The sequence below is a fragment of the Heptranchias perlo genome, chromosome 4 (genome assembly GCF_035084215.1).
Source record: "Heptranchias perlo isolate sHepPer1 chromosome 4, sHepPer1.hap1, whole genome shotgun sequence".
NCBI classification, from domain to species: domain Eukaryota; kingdom Metazoa; phylum Chordata; class Chondrichthyes; order Hexanchiformes; family Hexanchidae; genus Heptranchias; species Heptranchias perlo.
The window spans coordinates 67803562-67826262 of NC_090328.1; positions in this window are offsets into that span (position 1 = coordinate 67803562).

Genomic DNA, 22701 nt, shown 5'->3' on the forward strand with positions numbered 1-22701 from the left:
TAAGAAATAGGATCAGGAATAGGCCATACGGCCCCTCGAGCCTGCTCTGCCATCAATCAGATCATGGCTGATCTTTGACCTCAACTCCACTTTCCTGCCTGATCCCAATATCCCTTGATTCCCCTAGAGTCCAAAAATCTATCTATCTATCTCAGCCTTGAATATACTCAACAACTCAGCATCCACAGCCCTCTGGGGTTGAGAACTCCAAAGATTCACAAAACTCTGTGTGAAGAAATTTCTCCTCATCTCAGTCTTGAATGGTAGTAATGAAGAGACAATCAGTAAATGTGGAAATCTGTGGCAGATTGGTGTGTTTTGGATTATTTTTATGTTGGTTTTTGATTCTCTTTTTATTTGTTGATGAATGGTTGTAAGTGTCCTGTCCCTGATAGGATGGTAAATGTACAGCAGCTTTGAGTTCTGGTTATTTTTGAGCATTGCAAAATCTCAATAGTATTATGGGCTATGGAGAGCGGGTGCATCCTTTCTACTGAAAACAGTTGTTAATTTCCTTCTGAATCTCACATGCAGCTGACAACGGATTGTCCTGTGCCCTCTCTTCGTTCTCCTGTGTGCCCTCGTCATGATGAGGGGATTGAAGGCCTTCATCTTTATCTGCAGAATGAAGGTCCATTCCTTTCCTAACTGTAAAATTATGCAACATGCAGAATGCCACTATAATTCTTAAAACCCATGTTGGCTGTCCTGTAGGGGTCCCCCTGTGCCAACCAGGCAATGGAAGCAGGACTTCAGAATACCGAAGGTCTGTTCAATAATGATGCAGGTAGCACTCAAGGCTTCATTGACCGTGCTGTTGCTCGCAGTCTCCGGATGATACAGTGGTGTCATCAGCCATGGTTGAAGAGATTAACCTTGGTCTCCAAGCAACCATCCTGACATACAGTTCTGGCTGAACAATGCAAGTATCATTGATTATTGGGGAACAAAAGAATCACGGATGCTTTCAGAATAGTATGAATTCACATGCAGAATGTACGACTAGCATTACTCATGAGCTGCACATTCAAAGAATGAAAACCCTTCCTCTTAATGAACTTTAGAGCATCGTAATTTGGTCCCTTTAATGTCACATGGTTAGCATCAATGATACCCTGTCCTTGGGAGAATCTAGCCGCTCAATAAAATTCCAGTGCTCTGTGCCTCTGCGCTGGTGGGTCTGCGGGGAGCCATAGTGCTTTCTCGGGGCAGGAACTAGGTGCAATCACAGGAATACAGGGGGCTACTAAACGACGCCTTTCCACCTTCATCAACGTGTGTTGGGGCATGCACAGGGCAGGCCAGTCCAGGTTAAAACCCAGTCAGCGAAGGAAAATCACAGCGGTCATTTTTTTGGAGTCAGGTATAAGCGGAAGGTATCCCCAGCCCATTTTCCTTGCCAGATCACATCTATGCAACTCAAAGTCAGGTGGGTTTGTCCAGGGAAACCCAGGTCAATCTGTGCAAGGAATGGATTTGATGGGTCATTTGGTTGCATGCCATCACTGTTCTAAAACAGAGGATTGTTTAAAATGGTTTTGTTAAATGTTGATGAACTTACCATAATGGCCCAGAATTTGCTGTAGCCAGTCAACGAACAACATCCGCCATTAGTTAGACTTACCCTTGCCTGTTTAATTCCCATGAGATTTTGCACTGGAAGTTGCTTAAAGTGCAAGATGGAAACGACCAGGCGCCCTCTACAGGGCATCTGGGATCTGTCTGAACAGGGCAAGCAACTACGTATCTCCTTAACCAATCAGATTGAAGAATTGTTAAATGAAGCGAACAGAGTCTGATCAAGGAAATGTAAGTTAGAGTAGTGAATTCAATTCAATGTCAAGTCATGTACAGGGAAAGAAAGATTGGATTAAGAGAGAGATTAAATTAAAACCTGAAGAAACGAGACTCCACATTTGTAATAGCTATTTTTCAGTGTCAGAGAGGTTGTTTGGTAGTAATCAATACTTCTCTCGCCGTTAAAAAAGGGGTACTTAGTCTGAAATGGATAAGCCCAACTTTCTGTGCTGAGTTTAGTTCGTATCTACCATGCAAATACAGGAACTTCACCCCCTTCAATGCATTTCAATGATGAGTCAGACAATGAGATGCTGTTTACGCAAAGCTAATATGGAGCAGCGCATCTCGGACAGCAACTTCTCCATTTCTGCATTTAACTGCACATCTGCCATCGCCTGAAGTTGCTGTGCGATTTGCACATAAATAACAGTGGGTGCGTTAGCCTCTCCATTATTTTGACAGTAATTTCTGGGCCAATATTGTACATTCTTGGTCAGGACTGTCAGGACACAAATAATGTGCATGTTATTTGCGTATGAGCTTACCCACCAGGACCACTGCACTAAAAATTCCACCTCCACCTTTTTTTACAAGCATGATTGCTAATTGCACTTTGCTTCCCTGCATCACTCACAGAAAACTTCCTACATGTGATTGAATACAACTGGTGCTGAAGCTGAACGGGAAGGTGCTGATCTTTGAGGAACTGCTTTCGAACTGATATCGTCAGCTACACTCACTCGGTATACAGACCTCTCTGATCCCATACCCTACCCTCTGGTGGTAATTTTGATTTTGGGGATGGTGGAAAATGGGCGATATTGGATCAGCCGCCCGTTACACATCACTCCCGATTTTTATTTCTATTGAAGTGAACTTCCACCAAAGTTGTGTTTTTTTAAACTTTCTTTTCACTGTTTTAATAGACCAACACGTATCCCAATCCTATAGGCTATTCTAATCTCCCTAATCAGTTTTAATAGAAGCTGACTGAAAAAGAATCAGAAAAGGGATCAAAATAACACTTTTAACTTTAAAATTATAGTTGCATTTTTGTATGGGGACTTATTACTGTACTTATTAGTGGCTAAGGGCAGTGTTTTAATTGACATTTAAACCCCTAATGGTCACAGTGATACAAGCAGCAATTAGGAATATGTACAGTGGCAGATCCATTCTGATTGAGTTTAATATTGAATTCATTGTCCTTAAAAGATCAACCCAAGAGCTCCAAGAACTGGGTTGTAAACTCTGGACATGATTTTAGCTGGGAGCTGGGATCCCAGCCCATCTTTAGATAATCCCATGGGGAACCCGGAATCCAAAGTGCGTCGCAATCTGCGATTGCAACTCAACTGGAGGTAAGTCTTTGTACTTCTGGGTTCTCCATGCGCCAGGCAGCCAGATTGAGAGGCTGGTGCCTGCTGGGAGGGAAAGGGGTCATGAATCGGAGAACGGGGAGGGAGGGAGAGAGGGATCGTGGGCCCTGTAAGAAATTGGAAGGGTGGTGGTGTTGGGGTCTTGGGAGACGTGGACGACACAGGTGGGCCTTGGATAAGATTGGGGGGGAACAGCACCGGGGGGGGGGGAGGTCCATGATCGGGGGGGGATCCAGCATTGGAAGATCGAGGGGTCCAACATCGGAAGATCGGGGGTGGTCCAGCATCGGAAGGTCGGGGGGTCCAGCATTGTAAGATCGGGGCGGGGTGGGGGGGGGGATGTCCAGCAACAGAAGATCAGGGGGTCTAGCATCAGGTTGTGGGGGGAGGGGGTGGTCGACTGATTGCTTGGTCATGTCATGCCAGGTGAGCTTGTTGGGCCTGGATGAAGCACAGCTCCTACTCCTGGCTCATAAGCAGTTTAATAAAGGCACTCACCATATGGATCTGGCCCTTCTTGCCTTATTTCACCTGACGGGAATCAGAAGTGATTGGAAATCTGAACAGGTAAGGTTAAAGTTGTTTTACTTTTGTAATACACAAAAAATTACGAACCTTAACTAGTTCAATGAGGTACGTTGCCCCTTTAAATATCGGCCCGCCGGCTTTAAGTGGGGATGGGACTTCCGTGTTTCTGTTGCGCACAAGCATCCAAACGTGCCTGGGTTAAACCCGGAAGTGGGAGCGTTGGAGCCGGGATGCGGTCCCGCTCCAAAAATCCACTATTTTTACTGCCCACCCGCCCCCAACCCACCCGTTCTTGGGGGTTAAAATTACCTCCAGAATGTCTCAGACAGTTTAAAAACAATTACAATTTGTCATGAGTCATATTTAGTTTGACCAAATCCAATTGAACTTTAGATACCGGCATTGTTGCATGTGAAAGATATTAAGAATGACAAATAAATGTAATCCTTTGACTGCTGAACAGCACCAGAATGTATAGAGATCAATAAAAAGATTTCATAGAATCATAGAATCATAGAAGTTACAACATGGAAACAGGCCCTTCAGCCCAACATGTCCATGTCGCCCAGTTTATACCACTAAGCTAGTCCCAATTTCCTGCACTTGGCCCATATCCCTCTATACCCATCTTACCCATGTAACTGTCCAAATGCTTTTTAAAAGACAAAATTGTACCCGCCTCTACTACTGCCTCTGGCAGCTCGTTCCAGACACTCACCACCCTTTGAGTGAAATAATTGCCCCTCTGGACCCTTTTGTATCTCTCCCCTCTCACCTTAAATCTATGCCCCCTCGTTATAGACTCCCCTACCTTTGGGAAAAGATTTTGACTATCTACCTTATCTATGCCCCTCATTATTTTATAGACTTCTATAAGATCACCCCTTAACCTCCTACTCTCCAGGGAAAAAAGTCCCAGTCTGTCTAACCTCTCCCTATAAGTCAAACCATCAAGTCCCGGTAGCATCCTGGTAAATCTTTTCTGCACTCTTTCTAGTTTAATAATATCCTTTCTATAATAGGGTGACCAGAACTGTACACAGTATTCCAAGTGTGGCCTCACCAATGCCCTGTACAACTTCAACAAGACATCCCAACTCCTGCATTCAATGTTCTGACCAATGAAACCAAGCATGCCGAATGCCTTCTTCACCATCCTATCCACCTGTGACTCCACTTTCAAGGAGCTGTGAACCTGTACTCCTAGATCTCTTTGTTCTATAACTCTCCCCAACGCCCTACCATTAACGGAGTAGGTCCTGGCCCGATTCGATCTACCAAAATACATCACCTCACATTTATCTAAATTAAACTCCATCTGCCATTCATCGGCCCACTGGCCCAATTTATCAAGATCCCGTTGCAATCCTAGATAACCTTCTTCACTGTCAACAATGCCACCAATCTTGGTGTCATCTGCAAACTTACTAACCATGCCTCCTAAATTCTCATCCAAATCATTAATATAAATAACAAACAACAGCGGACCCAGCACCGATCCCTGAGGCACACCGCTGGACACAGGCATCCAGTTTGAAAAACAACCCTCTACAACCACCCTCTGTCTTCTGTCGTCAATCCAATTTTGTATCCAATTGGCTACCTCACCTTGGATCCCGTGAGATTTAACCTTATGTAACAACCTGTCATGCGGTACCTTGTCAAAGGCTTTGCTGAAGTCCATGTAGACCACGTCTACTGCACAGCCCTCATCTATCTTCTTGGTTACCCCTTCAAAAAACTCAATCAAATTCGTGAGACATGATTTGAGGGGTCCAAAACTCTGTGGCCCTTCTGGAGCACTCCTGCCACAGATCTGGCAGGAGTGTGACAAAAGTATTAGAAATTAGTCAAGTCCCAGCCTTCCCCGCCATTTTCCACAGAGCCTTGTTTGGATGGAGCCTCTGAATGCCACACATAAGATCACTTACGTCAGATGGGGACATGGCCAATGGAGGGGACGTCCAGATCGGACTTTCATCATTTCCAGCCTGGGATTTCACCGGTGGCCGGTACATCTAGTGAAAGCAAGTGCTCCAGTCTGTCAACTAGCACATATGGGATCTACCGCCGCCCCATCCCCCAATCCTGGGTTGTGATCTGGGTCCCCAAAGGTTTAAAACATTTTTGAAGTATTTACCAGCCCCGTTATAAAAGGGGCTGAAGAGCAACTTCCATCGTGTTTCCAAGGGGCCCCAAAATCCCCCTATGAAGCGATTATGTTCCATCAGAATTACCGGTCTCCCCTTACTGGCAGGAACCTGAAATTCTCCTAGTGCTGGATGTACACTCCAGAAATACATTAGCCACAGAAGAGAAGTGAATGAAAAACTAGCAGGTTAACATGATGCACCTGTAACGATGATCCTTGTCCAACAGCTGAATTAGTCAGTTAGCTGGTATAAATGTTGAAAACTTTGTTACATGAGCGATGATATTTCCAATTTTCTGTGGATGCTAGGAGCTGGTTGTTATAAATTAATTTCCAATTATAGGGCAGCACAGTGGAGTGCCACTCTGGGACAGGTTACAAGAAATAGGAATAAACAATTGGGTCAACTCAAACTTCAAGCACAGACTTGGAGGAAACATAGGAACATTGGAACAGGAGTAGGCCATTCAGCCCCTCGTGCCTGCTCCGCCATTTGATAAGATCATGGCTGATCTGTGATCTAACTCCATGGGCTCTATTTTAGCACCCGCTATCGGGTGCGTTCCTGGCGGGGGGGCTCCGAAAATCGGAGAATCCCGGCGCGGTACCGGAGCCCGCCCCGAACCCGCGCACTTCCGGGTTCCCCGCTGACGCGCCGGCGTGCGCGCGCAGCCCCCGCTGGTGGGAATCCCGCAGGCAATTAAAGCCAGCGGGATGCCACTTGACAGTATTTATTTAGGTATTTCAGGTCATTAACTGACCTGATTAAGGGATTATGTGGGATTTTAGTACAAAGTGGGACTGTTTCCCACACTGGGGGAAACAGTCCCAGGTCAAATGGACGTGTTGCAGCTGTCAGCCTGTGGCAGCTGCAAAGGTCCATTTGACAGGTGGGGGGGGGGGGAGGGGAGACCCTCACCCATTGCAGGAGGCCACTCTGTCACTTGGGACAAAGATTGGCCTCCACCACCCTCCTCCTGACAGTCAAAGTCACCAACCTGCACACTTACCCCGGGGTCCGGAGACATGTACCTACCTTGCGGACCCCCTCAGATGTACATCTTGCAGATGGGGGCCACCGTAGCTGCAGTCATGACCTCCTCGGGGGGCGAACAGCATCACCAGCCTCACCAGCCTCGCCATCCACGCCGTCCACCTCTGACACGAGGAGCTCCACAACAGAGTGCTGTGACACATCCACCTGCACAGCAGGAGGGAGGGCAACGGCAGAGAGAGATACATCGCAGAGGGCACTACCCTCGCCACAGGGTCCACAGACCGAGGCTCAGCCTCCTGGACCTCTCTGAGCAGCAGTGCACAAGGAGGCCCAGAGTCACTCGACATGTAGTTGTGGACATCTGCAGCCTCTTTCATGCCGAGCTGCTCCTGGCTGGCCCGAGCACCATCTTCTTACCTGTCGCTGTCAACGTCACCACTGCCCTCAACAACTTCTCCTCCGCATCCTTCCAGGGTGCAACCGGGGACATCGCCGATGTCTCCCAGTCGTCTGCGCAGAAGAGCCCTGCAAATACACCTACACCCACTCTGCAGTGACACAATGGGTGGCATCAGTTGTGGGTCCTCATAGTGATCCTCAGGAGCGGGCATTATTGCACGAACCAGACAGGATTCGTGAAGACATGGCAGTAGTGATGCCAATATAATATGTAATGTGAGTTGTTCAGAAATTCAATATAAGTAACACCCATGACAAACCCTCAAACACCCTTGTGCATCCCCTTCATGCTGACGACACATTTGCCTTACGCTGCCTACTGCACATATGTGATGCATGCCCTGTGGCTGCAGCACAGGTAGTGGCAGGTTGAGTGAGGCTGGCCATGAAAGAGATGCACGAGGGGGTGAGTATGAGATAGAGCCATGAGATTGTATGAGGATTGGGTTGAGTGGTGGTGGCGGGATGAGTACTGGCGAGGTGAGTAGGTGCAGGTAAGATGAGGATGAGGTTTGAGTGGGTATGAGGGGTGATGTGTCAGAGTAGTGTTGGCAGTGCCGAAGGAGATGTGGGGTGGGGGCAGTGATGTGGCAGACGGAGTGTAGGGGAAAGACTACGTGTACTCACTGTGGCTGATCTACTGAGGTCATTGGAGCACCTCCTGCACTGTATGCAGGTGGGCGATATGTTGGTGGTGCTGGTGACCTCCTCTGCCACCTCGAGCCAGGCCTTCCTGGTGGCAGAGGCAGGGCGCTTCCTCCCGCCCACCAGGAGGAAGATCTCTGTCCTCCCCCTCCTCCTCACCCCATGTATTGATACCTGGAGTGAGGCATCATTAAACTGGGAGCAGCCTTCCCCCTGGGCTGCTCCATGCTGTAATTTTTGCTATTTGTTGCAGTATCTGTCAGTGGAGGACTGCCCCTTTAAATAGAGCGCCTCCAGCTGACAGATCTTACTGCGCATGCGCAGTCCGCCCGATGCGCAGATCAGCAGTGGGGAACCAGGAGGAGCAGGTAAGTGGATCCAATTAGTCAATTGTCTGCTATGATCGCGCGGGAAGCTGACTAATTTCACCGGGCGCGTTACCCACGCGCCTGATAGCCCCCCCGCCAAGAACCCGCAGCCCTGCTAACCTCGGGCCCCATATGCCTGCCTTAGGCCCATATCCCTTAATACCTTTGGTTGCCAAAAAGCTATCTATCTCAGATTTAAATTTAGCAATTGAGCTAGTATCAATTGCCGTTTGCGGAAGAGAGTTCCAAACTTCTACCACCCTTTGTGTGTAGAAATGTTTTCGAATCTCGCTCCTGAAAGGCCTGGCTCTAATTTTTAGACTGTGTCCCCTACTCCTAAAATCCCCAACCAGCAGAAATAGTTTCTCTCTATCCACTCTATCTGTTCCCCTTAATATCTTATAAACTTCGATCAGATCACCCCTTAACCTTCGAAACTCTAGAGAATACAACCCCAATTTGTGTAATCTCTCCTCGTAACTTAACCCTTGAAGTCCGGGTATCATTCTAGTAAACCTACGCTGCACTCCCTCCAAGGCCAATATGTCCTTCCGAAGGTGCGGTGCCCAGAACTGCTCACAGTACTCCAGGTGCGGTCTAACCAGGGTTTTGTATAGCTGCAGCATAACTTCTGCCCCCTTGTACTCTAGTCCTCTGGATATAAAGCCCAGCATTCCATTAGCCTTCTTGATTATTTTCTGCACCTGTTCATGACACTTCAATGATCTATGTGCCTGAAACCCTAAGTCCCTTTGGACATCCACTGTGTTCAAAGGTTTCAGCATTTAGGACCAGAAGTCTAGATTTTCTAATGATTGGATTTTTAAAAACTTATATCCTCTAGTGTAGATTAATTTAATCTACAAGGTTGTGGAGTAAATTCACCTGCACCAAGAAAAATAGATAAAAATCACTTGTGGTGCTTTGGAACTTGAGTAGAATTACCATCATAAGACTAACTGCCCCCTCTTCGGCTAAGAATGAATAAGGCACACCGCTATCACGAGGCTGTGTCATGTTTTTGGGTTATTTCACCACATATTTTCTTAGATTTACCAGGCCCTCCCAAAAGCAGACCTTGTGTCCCCACCAATTACAGTATACCTTTTTTCCCCCCACTGTCTATATAAATGATAGTGCGATCCAGGGATTGTAACAGAAAATCCTACTCTGCACACCAGCTACTGGAATGTATCATTTGCTGCCACTTGATTCTCCTCTCTTCAAAAGGCAACTGGATATTCACACTTACTAGACCAAAAATTCAGCTTTCTGAATGAACAAGTGGTTTTATCTACGTGAGCCAGATGAATAAACAGTAAAGAGTACAATACAGAGAAATATATATTACTCTACTGTCCTCAATATATAAAATCATAAAGATGTCACTCACTTTCTCTCTAAACATAAACTTTGTACAGGTTTATTTACATACCTCGATATAGCCTAACTCACTAGCTAGTCTGGCACTGAATTTGAAAATATACAGCTGTGTAGCTCTTGACTGCAACACTGAAGATGACAGTGGACTGTCTAACATAATTCTGTAATAGAAAGACCATTAAATTGTCTAATGTAAGGAATCTTACAACACCAGTTATAGTCCAACAGTTTTATTTGAAAATCACAAGCTTTCAGAGGCTTTCTCCTTCATCACACTCACCTGACGAAGGAGAAAGCCTCCGAAAGCTTGTGATTTTCAAATAAAACTGTTGGACTATAACCTGGTGTTGTAAGATTCCTTACATTTGTCCACCCCAGTCCACCACCGGCATCTCCACATCATTAAATTGTCTGCCAGAGGACTTCAGCCACTCAGGGACTCACTCCTCTCCTCAGACAGACATGTCAATCAAAGCCATCACCCCTGGCTGTGGCCTATCCTTTGATCTGTGTCCAGGTGGCTGGGGTCTACCCCCGCAGCCATCCTGAAACAAAAGCAGGAAGATGGCTGCATCTCTCATAATTACATTAGAACAAATAACCATTCATCAATAATGAATGTAGGCAATCTTTGACAATGACAGTACTGTTTATCTCTCGCCCTGACCTATCTGTGATAATGGAACCAAATGTCTCATACCCAACCTCCATTAACATGAGAAAACACCTATGTTTCAGGGGCCACCATATGATGCATATTAATTGACCTTCATCTGCAATAATATAATGTGTATTTTCTGTGCAATGCTCACAGAAAACTGAGTTAACCCCATCAGTACTGTTTCTAGTGATAAGCCTGAACTAGTTAAAACATTCAACACAAACAAAAAGTACATTTTTATCACAGGCTGCGTAGATAGAGTCTGAAGAGTTATTTCATTTACACTGAGGAGTATGGGTTAAAACAGCTGTCATTTTGCTTGGTGTACTTTAACATTACTGTTTGGACTTTGGCTTTTGAAGACCCACAGTCTTGCCATCTAAACTAGAAGTCTAGATTCTAGTAACCAATTTATCTTTGTCATCAAGAATCACTTTAGAGGTCTTGTTATTTTAGCATGTGACCATCCGAGTGCAAAAGCATTGACCTAAACATTATCGTCCACAAATCTGCAAGATTTTGCAAAAGGCAAGATTTATCATTATTTTAACTCTATGGCAAATAGTAGGTCTAATTGTTATTCAAATCTGTTAAAGGTATGTCACCTTATATAGAGAAAGAATTGATGGATACTAATTAACATTATTACATCCTCTTCCTGCCATAATAGTTTCTTCACAAGATGATTAATCTCTTTAGAATCTTATCAGAAATGGGCATGCTTAACCTTGATGCAATGTAATTTATTTATAAAATAATATTTATTTTCTTCATAATAAGAAAGTAAAAATAAATATCTAATTGTCAGGGAGATTTTTGGTGTTAGTGATTAAAATTCACAGCTTGTATTAACAATAATATCCATATTTTGAGGAATTAAAATCCTGAAGTATTTAATTATATCCTAGGTCATTTGAAAGAAAGATGAGAAAGTAAAAGCAGGTCCTGCAGATAATTTTATCTCAGCTGAACATGTAGAATGAAAAATATGCACAATTCTGAATTACTTCAAAAACTGGAGTCAAAGGAACAGGATATTTTCTGTAAACATACTGAGAATTCACATTGGCTATCTCCAATAGTTATAGCCTGCATCACAGAGCAAAATCTATCAGTTGAAGAAAGATACCCAAGGGACAGAATAAAAACCAACAACAGGATGATTGGAGATCCTTGTCAGGCACACTTCTCCAGCTCAGTGGGAGGGAAGATGATTCCATTAATCAGTACGCTCTCATTGAGTCCATTATAAATATCCTGAACCCTATTTCTGTTATTTCTTTTCTATATTGTAAGCCCTACAGACTACAGAGATTCTGATTCAGGACCGTTGAAATCTAATAGTTAGGGTAGGGAGATTTATCTTAGTTATTTTTTTAATAGAGTGCATCATTCTACTCCCTAGATCCCAATTTCTTTTTGATACTTCCATCAGAGTTCTGAAGAATAAATCAGTAAAGTTGCACAAAATCCCTATTTCTTTACTACTCTTTTAATCATAATCACAAAACATAAATGTGAAGCTACCTCAAAAAGCAACCTATAATGGGTACGTGGTTAAGGTACTGCACTAATAATCCAGAGAACATGGGGTAAATTTTAACCCCCAAGAATGGGTGGGTTGGGGGGTGGGTGGGGAGTTTTCGGAGCGGGACCGCATCTTGGCTCCTTCACGCTTGATTCTGGGTTTAAGCCAGGCAGGTTTATCTGCGTGTGGAGAACAGACACCAGGAAGTCCCGACCTCACTTAAAGCCAGCGGGTTGATACTTAAAAGGGCAATGTACCTCACTGAGATACTTGAGGTACTTAATATTTTGAGCATTTGAAAACTGAAATGATTTTAACCTCACCTGTTCGGGTTTCCCATCGCTTCCGATTCACGTCAGCCGAAAGCAGGCGGGAAAGGCCGGATCCATGAGGTGAGTGCCTTTATTGCACTGCTTGTGGGCCCGGAAGAGCAGGAGTGCTTCATCCAGGCCCAACAAGCTCACCTGGCCGACAGGACCCCCGCGATTGGCCGAACCTCCCCCCCACCCCGATGCTGGGAACCACCCCCCAATCTCTTTTGCTGGCTGACCCCCCCCCACCTCCACGATGTCCGATGCTGGCTGACCCCCCACCATCACGATGTCCGATACTGGCTGACCCTCCCCCACCCCCCCATGTCCTATGCTAGCTGCCCCCCCCCCCCCACACAACGATGTCCGATGCTGGTTGATTCCCCCCCCCACGCCCGACAATGTCTGAAGCTGGCTGACATCTCCCACCTCGATGTCATCCATGTCCCCCCAACTCCCTCCAACCCTCTGATTTTTTCCAAGCCCGATGATCTTCCTCTCCTTCCCACCCCCTCTCCGTTTGCCGCCCCTTTTGCTGCTGACAGGCAGCCAGCCTGTCAATCATGTTCCCTGATGAGTGGGAAATCCGGGAGCTCAAACACTCACCTTCATTTGATCGCAGATTGCGACGCGCTCAATTTGCTTCCGGGTTTCCCACGTGAATATCTGCGGACAGTTGGGTTACGCGGCTTGGAGTAAAAATTATGCCTCATGGGTTCAAATCCTACCGTACTAGTTTGAGAATTTGAATTCAGTTTTTAAAAAAATTTAGAAATAAAAAGCTGATATTAATAATAGTGACCATAAAGTTGTCAGATTATCAAAAATTGGTGAACCAGTTGAGGTTATCAAAAATCTCAACTGGTTCACTTATGTTCTTTAGGGAAGGAAACCTGTTATCCTTACCCGGCCTGACCTATATGTGATTTCAGTCCCACACCAATGTTGTTGACTCTTAACTGCCTCTGAAGTGGCCCAGCAAGCCACTCAGTTGTATCAAACCACTGCAAAGAATAACAAGAATAAAACCAGATGGACCATTCGGCTGTGAACCAGGACACAATGAAGATATTGTTTTTCCTCATTTACATTTATTCTGTTCTTTGCTTCAGTATTTATTTTATTTTCCTTTTTCTTTAACTTTTCTCTTATCTTTTGAAGGAGGTTGTTACCATTTTAGGGAGGAAACAGAAACAGTTTTGCTGACCTTTTTCCCCAGGGCAAAGACCAGGAAAAAGGGGGCAGAGATCCATAACACTGGGTCTGCAACCCTTTTATGTTGCCCTAGGATTTCCAGAGCTTCTCTGGGGAGGATGGAGCTGAGCTTGTACCTGCACGCCTAACAATGTCATGATAATGAGGCAGGATGAGGCATTCCTGGCCTTCCACTTCTTTTTCCAGTCCTTGTGGGCAGTGTCCTGTAGCAGGCTAGAGAGATAAGTTAAGTCTTAATTTATTGTGTAGGTCTTCAGGCCTGAGAGGCCTGCAGTTCTATTTGAACTTTTTTTCTCTCGTTTGCTGGTTCTAGGCCCAGTCAGGGGATGGGCCTGTGCCGCGATGCCGGCAGGCCATGCTACTTGCCCGAGACAGGAAATACTACTTCTTCTGGGCCTGAACAGGTGCAGAGCACTAGATGTGCACTGCTCCTGTCTAGTACCAGAGCGGTGAGGGCATAAAAATCGTCTCCAATGAGTCCAGTGAACCCAGCACCATTAGCAACGATGTCGCAAACAAGCAACATTAGGACATTTTTATAATGTGAGTGATATCTTTGTGATTCAAATGACCTTGTTACATTGCATATTTGTAAATAGTTGGCAAACTATGCCAATAGTCCTCCAATGGTTTTTTTCTGCTTTCATTGATTTTTCCTTGTTTATTTCTGATATTTTGTCTGTCAAACTACAATTATTTCTCTAATCTATCTATATTTTTCTCTTGCTAATTTTTTTGTCTTGTTTTTCCTCAGGTGCTCACACCTGTCAGAATTCTTGACATATGATGATCAAATATTCTGAGCTACTGGGATTATGGGAATATTATACCATGGAACTCAACCAGACATAGATGGATAGCATAGGCTTTAATATTGGAGAGAAATTCTGGAATTTTGCTTGACTGCTTTTGGAGACGAGGAGAATTTTGGCAGGATCTTTCCTCAGGAGAGTAAATAAATTGGGTTAAGTCCATGATTGGGCAAGAAAGGAGCATGCTTTGGGCTGAAAGGGCTTTTCTCATTTTTCTTTCTTAAGTCATGTCAGGGGCAATGCGTTTTCCCATATTTCTTAATCAGTGTTTTCTACAGAGTTATGAAATCTCAGTCAGTCATGTTAGTATGAAGGCAGTCACATAATAACAAGGAACAGCCGGAAACACCTGTAACAAGGCATCTGTCTCACAAAGTTGGTCCTGATAATTATTGGAAACACAAAAACATGGATGGAAACATACAGTGTAATATTAATAATGAATATATTAATATATCAATATTAAATTCCTTTGTCATCTATTAAATAATTTAACAAAATAATTTCATGCAAATACATTAATAATTTCAATACTGTTATTGCACAACATGATTTCAATTTGTTTGTACTGGGTAATAACAGATAAATCACTAATTTTCCATAGCCAACTGCATGCACAAAGAACCCTAATTAATGAGTTTAACTGTTTTCTCAAATTAGAAACTTGTCATTCCGTTGAGCTTAAACATTTGATTTACAAGTAATTATGATGAACAAGGTGTGAATTGATGGATATAATTTGCTAAAGGCAGTGCATAATATGCACTCACTGTTTCTGTCTACATACATCTAACCATGTTTTGTAGAAGCAAACTGTTGGAAGACTTATTAAATGTAAGTACTAATAACATGAAGTACTCAGCAGGTAGAGGAACCTACAGTGATTTAAAAAAAAACATGAAGAAACATTGAGCTATTGCAGTGTAATGGCTACACATTTTCCATATATTTTGTGGTATTACTGTCAAAATCTTGTTACAAATTTTTCTCCTCTCCTTCTCCTATATTTTCATTTTCTGCAAGCACAAGAGTTAAAGATAATAAACATTTAACTCATTCACTCTGGAAGATTACACTTGTTCATTTTTGCAGAAGATTTTAGTTCCTGCATGATTCTAGTACAACACTTTCAAGAACATCACACTGAACTTTAAACCTTGCATATTTTGTAATGATTGACTGGTAGAAGTGCATTTTGACCAATGATCAATGTTGATCGGTTATGGGATGGGACTGTGTATTGCATTAGCACTCTACTCTTTTACCACCGAGCCTGGGTTCAAATCCTACCCAGAACAATGGGATAAACAATTCTTCTATCTGTTGGCTATAAAAGGTCCTATGTCTAAAGAGCCTAGGGTTTTTTAAATGGCCATGTGCCCACAACACAAAACTGCCCCTAGTTTGGTATTAAACTGGTTGCTTTACTCAGCGAGGCTACAGTGTGGCTAATGTTGGAAATAGAAATATTCACAATTGTTTCAGTTTTTTAACTTGAGACTGAGATTATGGAAAGTGATGTTAAAAGAAAAAAAACTTGCATTTATATAGCACTTTTCAATTGATTGCATACATGTATAAAAACAACAAAGCGATACAAAGATATTAATGAGGTGCAAAAAAGGAATATGAAAAAAACTTGCAAGAGGTATCAAAACTAACAGCAAAAGTTTTTATAAATATATTAAGAAAAAGAGAGTGGTAAAGGGGAATGTGGTCCCAATAACAGATGCAGACAAGACTATAATGAACAATAAGGAAATGGTAGACTTGTTAAACAAAGACTTTGTTTCTGCTTTCGCAGTGGAGAAAGAGGACAAAACACCAGTGGTAGATAGGAATCTAAAAATAAGTCAAGGGGTGGAACTTAGTGGATTTAATATAAAAATATGATAATGGAGAAAATAATGGGACTTAAGATAGACAAATCTCTAGGACCTGATGGTTCACACCCAGGGTATTAACAGCAATAGGTGAGGAAATTGCAGGTCAAACTTTCCAAAGCTCTCTAAATTCAGGAATAATGCCCATAGATTGGAAAATTGCAAATGTCACTCCATTATTTAAGAGAGGGAGGGAGAAACCTGGTAACTACAGACTTGTCAGTTTAACATCAGTTGTGGGGAAGTTACAGGAATCCATCATCAAGGACAGAATGACTGAGCACTTGGACAAATATAAGCTGATCAAAGAGAGTTAGCATGGATTTTTGTGTACAATTGTTAATGTTGGACTAAGCTGGTTGAATTTTTTGAGAAGGTCATTGACATGGTGGATAGAGGAATATCTATGGATGTTTTCTATATGGATTTTCAGAAGGCATTTGATAACACAGGAGATTATTAGCAAAAATGAAAGTGCATGGAATTGGAGGTAACCTTGTGACATGAGTTGGTAATTGGTTGGGAGGTAGGAGACAGAGATTAGGAATAAAAGGAAATGTTCTCTGATTGGTGGGATGTGACAGATGGTGTTGCCCAAGGATCTGTAATGGCGTCTCAGCATTTCACCATATGTATCAATGTCTTGGATGAAGGAATAGAGAGTTGTATATCCAAGTTTGCCGATGACACTAAGTTAGGAGACATAGTAAGTTGCATAATGGGAACAGGAAGCTACAAAGGAACACAGACAGATTAGATGAGTGTGCAGTACTATGGTAGATGGAGTTCATTGTGAGGAATTATGAGATTATCCACTTTGGCTCTCAGAAAGACAAACTGGAATATTTTCTTAATAGTGAGAGACTAGGAGCTGTAGAGGAGCAAATGGATTTAGGTGTCCATGTACACAAATCATTGAAAGCTAGTCCACAGGTACAAAAAGTAATCAAAACGGCTAATGGAATGTTGGCCTTTATCTCAATGAGTTTGGAATACAAAAGTCAGGTTGTGATGCTTATGTTGTACACAACCTTGGTCAGAATCCATCTGGAGTATTATGTTCAGTTTTGGGCACCAAACCTTAGGGAAGATGTATTGGCCTTGGAGGGGGTAGAGTGCAGATTCGCCAGGTTAATGCCAGGGCTTAAAGGAGTAAATTCTAAGGACAGGTTGCCTTTATATAGCACCTTTCATGACCTCAGGACCTCCCGAAGTGCTTTACAGCCAATTAAGTACTTTTGAAGTGTAGTCACTGTTGTAATGTCGAGAAACACGGCAGCCAATTTGCGCACAGCAAGGTCCCACAAACAGCAATGAGATAATGACCATATAATCTGTTTTAGTAATGTTGGTTGAGGGATAAATATTAGCAAGGACACCAGGACAATTCCCCTGCTCTTCTTTGAATGGTGCCATGAGAACTTTTATGTCTACCTGAGAGGGCAGACAGGACCTCAATTTAACATCTCATCTGAAAGATGGCACCTCCAACAGTGCGGCACTCCCTCAGTACAGCACAGTTCTTTCTGGGCCAGTGCGCAGAATTGAACTGAGAATCATAGAAAAATTCCTTCACCTGAATAGTTGAATAATGATTATGTGAAAGTTATCAATCTTGACAGATGCAGATATATTAAATAAAGTGTGGGAACAAAACATAGATAAAAAAGAGATAATAATATTATTTTATTTAATGTGATAATGTAGAAGCTCATAGAGTTGAATAAAAATATTAAAATACACAACCTGATCATACCAGACTCACAAATGTCAGTTTTATAATGATTTATAGTTTCATGTTCTAACATGTGGGCTAAATCACTTCAGGGCAATTTTCATGTCCCTACCGTCCCATTTACACTTAAAAACGGGGCAGTAGAGGGACCACAATAGCACATATAGTTGAAATGCCAAATTAATGCCAAAGCCCAACCCATTCCGAGTTTTGTGTAGACCTCGATCCTGCCAGATACAAGTACGAGCCTCAGCAATATATGTTAATCATGGTCAAAATAGCCATTTTTGTCTCAGCTCCCCAGATCACTGCCAGTTCCTGTTCCCACTCCCACCAAAGATGGGCAGTAGGAGTCGGGAGGCTGAGATTTTGGATGTTGCTTATAAAGATCCTTAGCTGCAGTCAAGGAAATCTAGAAGCAGATTTAGCACTCATTTAACTGCAGTCGCCTGTAGGTTTTGAGCCTTAAAGGCTTCCATATTTAATCATCTTGTTGCAAGATGTTTGCACAATAGACTGTTTAGTGTGACATTCCAGGGAAGCTGCTGTTCAGGTGATTCAAAGGCACTGTTGCATTGATTTTAGAAACGCAACCAGTATGATCAGTTCCAGCTTGATTTTTTCTCTACTAATTGTCATTGTGTTATTTTCTCTCAGAGAGTTTATGTGATACAACAGGAGTTACAATATTGTTTGAAGAATAACCTTCAAATGACAAATTTAAAGTCATAACATCTAATTTTACAAATCTTTATAAAATGATAAAATTATCAATAATTCATAAAATGCTCACACTGAACTCATCAAATAGCGACTTGGGCTGAATTGCGATTGAAATGTTAATATTTTGAAGCAGTTGAATATTTAGGATCCTAAAGGCCTAAATTCAGTTACCTCTTTGTAGCCCTGAGTTCTAATAATCTGGGTAAACAATGAAGGGCTTCCTGAATGTAATTGTGTTTCTTTATATTTATGTGCCCACATCAATGGCTGTACATATGATGAAGTACCACAGAGTGCTTACTGGAACGATACCCCGCCAAACTATATGAAGCCTAGCAAAGACAGCCTAGGGCTGTGCAGACTAGCCAAGGAACAATGATGACAGCTGGCAGTTTTGAAGTAGAAATCACTAAGGATATGATCTGACAGTTACACAATAAAGTCATTCTATTTTTTTCAATCCTTGCAGTATAGGCCTGATTTTCCTTTTGAGGATTCTGAATAGTTTCACAGCATTAAAATGTCTTTGTATCAGTTTTAGCTGCCAATTTTAGTTTTGTGATAAATTTTATACTGTTCACTTCCCTTTCACACCAGGTGGAAAATCCCTTTCAAAAGGTAGATAGCAACTAGCTATGTTTTGAAGATGGCAGTACTATTTATATAATTTACTGAAAATGGGGTGTCGTACTGTTGAGACAGAAGTCATCAGGCATATTAGTCCGTGACATGAATGTCTTGTCACATAGAAAGACTTTTCACTATGTGATACTGAAAAAATCTAAATCCTTTGTACATTAATGGAATGGATATAATCTCTAACTTTGTACTTGCAGCAAATGTACCATAAACCCATTTCTTTCTTTGCTGCCACCTTTATGTTTACTAATTTTTAACTTTTTGCTTGCTTTCATTTTTGCTTTCTATCTTCTTCTATCTTCCAGCATTTGTTCACTGATGAACAATGTCATTATTATTTTGCTTATTCATTTCTCTTCAATGTGCTAATTCCTCTCAGGTATTAATCACTGCCAAATATTATGACATCAACACAATTATAAACAAAAATATCAGTTATTATCTATTCTATATTCAAAATGGTGAGTGGTCTCAGGATTCCAAAGCTTCTGAGTTTGTAGGTAGTACTGTAAAAATAACGTTATGTGACAAATTGAGGACACTGGGGTAGCATCTAACGTTATGTCACAGCCTCAAACTATACCCTGAATTATCCCCAGGTATTCCTTTCTTAAAAGCATCATCAGGAACTTTCAGAAGTTGATTGGGAGAGTCTGTTGGCAGGCAAAGGGACGTCTGGTAAGTGGGAGGCTTTCAAAAGTGTGTTAACCAGGGTTCAGTGTAAGCACATTCCTTATAAAGTGAAGGGCAAGGCTGGTAGAAGTAGGGAACCTTGGATGACTCGGGAGATTGAGGCACAAGTCAAAAATAAGAAGGAGGCATATGACATGCATAGGCAGCTGGGATCAAGTGGATCCCTTGAAGAGTATAGAGATTGCCGGAGTAGAGTTAAGAGAGAAATCAGGAGGGCAAAAAGGGGATATGAGATTGCTTTGGCAGATCAGGCAAAGGTGAATCCAAAGAGTTTCTACAAATACATAAAGGGCAAAAGGGTAACTAGGGAGAGAGTAGGGCCTCTTAAGGATCAACAAGGTCATCTATGTGCGGAACCACAAGAGATGGGTGAGATCCTGAATGAATATTTCACATCGGTATTTACGGTTGAGAAAGGCATGGATGTTAGGGAACTTGGGGAAATAAATAGTGATGTCTTGAGGAGTGTACATATTACAGAGAGGGAGGTGCTGGAAGTCTTAACGCGCATCAAGGTAGATAAATCTCCGGGACCTGATGAAATGTATCCCAGGACGTTATGGGAGGTTAGGGAGGAAATTGCGGGTCCCCTAGCAGAGATATTTGAATCATCCACCGCTGCAGGTGAGGTGCCTGAAGATTGGAGGGTAGCAAATGTTGTGCCTTTGTTTAAGAAGGGCGGCAGGGAAAAGCCTGGGAACTACAGACCAGTGAGCCTGACATCTGTAGTGGGTAAGTTGTTAGAGGGTATTCTGAGGGACAGAATCTACAGGCATTTGGAGAGGCAGGGACTAATTAGGAACAGTCAGCATGGTTTTGTGAGAGGAAAATCATGTCTCACGAATTTGATTGAGTTTTTTGAAGGGGTAACCAAGAAGATAGATGAGGGCTGTGCAGTAGACGTGGTCTACATGGACTTCAGCAAAGCATTTGACAAGGTACCGCATGGTAGGTTGTTACATAAGGTTAAATCTCATGGGATCCAAGGTGAGGTAGCCAATTGGATACAAAATTGGCTTGACGACAGAAGACAGAGGGTGGTTGTCGAGGGTTGTTTTTCAAACTGGATGCCTGTGTCCAGCGGTGTGCCTCAGGGATCGGTGCTGGGTCCGCTGTTATTTGTTATTTATATTAATGATTTGGATGAGAATTTAGGAGGCATGGTTAGTAAGTTTGCAGATGACACCAAGATTGGTGGCATTGTGGACAGTGAAGAAGGTTATCTAGGATTGCAACGGGATCTTGATAAATTGGGCCAGTGGGCCGATGAATGGCAGATGGAGTTTAATTTAGATAAATGTGATCGAATCGGGCCAGGACCTACTCCGTTAATGGTAGGGCGTTGGGGAGAGTTATAGAACAAAGAGATCTAGGAGTACAGATTCATAGCTCCTTGAAAGTGGAGTCACAGGTGGATAGGGTGGTGAAGAAGGCATTCAGCATGCTTGGTTTCATTGGTCAGAACATTGAATGCAGGAGTTGGGATGTCTTGTTGAAGTTGTACAGGGCATTGGTGAGGCCACACTTGGAGTACTGTGTACAGTTCTGGTCACCCTATTATAGAAAGGATATTATTAAACTAGAAAGAGTGCAGAAAAGATTTACTAGGATGCTACCGGGACTTGATGGTTTGACTTACAGGGAGAGGCTAGACAGACTGGGACTTTATTCCCTGGAGAGTAGGAGGTTAAGGGGTGATCTTATAGAAGTCTATAAAATAATGAGGGGCATAGATAAGGTCGATAGTCAAAATCTTTTCCCAAAGGTAGGGGAGTCTATAACGAGGGGGCACAGATTTAAGGTGAGAGGGGAGAGATACAAAAGGATCCAGAGGGGCAATTTTTTCACTCAAAGGGTGGTGAGTGTCTGGAACGAGCTGCCAGAGGCAGTAGTAGAGGCGGGTACAATTTTGTCTTTTAAAAAGCATTTGGACAGTTACATGGGGAAGATGGGTATCGAGGGATATGGGCCAAGTGCAGGCAATTGGGACTAGCTTAGTGGTATAAACTGGGCGACATGGACATGTTGGGCCGAAGGGCCTGTTTCCATGTTGTAACTTCTATGATTCTATGATTCTATGATTGTAGTTTCCCAGGAGCCATCAAATCCATCAGACAATATTAAAAAACGTGTGCAGTCTGAATTTGATAGCCATTAATTCAGAGTGAAATTAAAGTTGCCAAAACAAATGCATATCTCTCAAAGTGTAGCTGTGAATCTTACAAAGCTGGTCTCACAAATGAGAGGTAATGAAAGCAGGAAAAAAATATCCACTGAAAGTGCAACTGTGGCTGACTTGCAAACATGATTGGAGACAGAAGACCGTTCGGAAGCACTAGAAGTGGAACAATGTATCATGCATACTGAAGCAACTGTCAAGCAGCTTTCAAGCTGGGGTAAGCATCATGGGGAAGCATCGCCGAGCACTATGAAGCTGTAGTAAATATTCATCACGGAGAAGACTGTGATGACTATGACCTGGATAAAGTGATCATCATGGAAGAACACCATCATGCAGCTTTTGAGCTGGAGGAATTAATTAATGTGGGGAAGCACAATAGCAAGGAAACAAAACCGTTAAGATAGAAAGATACAAAGGAGCACTTGAATTATGTTGCCCAACCACCCCCACAATCTCCATAAGTTGCACCCCAACATCCCAACCTCAGCTGAGATCAACCCCCACCTCTCATGCAGAACATAATCTCTCCTGCCTCCATGAAATAAAATTTCCACAGCAAACCAGATCTTCTCTTGCACATAGTCTAAATTCCAGCACTGCAAACTTCA